Raw genomic sequence first — 201 nt, forward strand, 5'->3', positions numbered from 1 at the left:
TTAGCAGTGCCTGTTCCCCTTTAGCAGCGACTTTGCCCCTTTAGCAGCGTCTGTTCCCCTTTAGCAGCATCTGTTCCCCTTTAACAGCATCTGTTCCCCTTTAGCAGTGCCTGTCCCCTTTAGCAGCGTCTGTTCCCCTTTAGCAGCGTCTGTTCCCCTTTAGCAGTGTCTGTTCCCCTTTAGCAGCAACTTTGCCCCTTT

General features: G+C 52.2%; 1 protein-coding gene across 1 annotated transcript in view; it reads left to right on the forward strand.

The window, feature by feature from the left end:
- The window catches only part of LOC109911165 (40S ribosomal protein S27-like), a 15,681-nt gene that overhangs the window by 13,124 nt on the left and 2,356 nt on the right, over positions 1–201 (forward strand). The window lies entirely within an intron of this gene.

The sequence above is a fragment of the Rhincodon typus genome, chromosome 36, assembly GCF_021869965.1.
Source record: "Rhincodon typus isolate 14 chromosome 36, sRhiTyp1.1, whole genome shotgun sequence".
NCBI lineage: Eukaryota > Metazoa > Chordata > Chondrichthyes > Orectolobiformes > Rhincodontidae > Rhincodon > Rhincodon typus.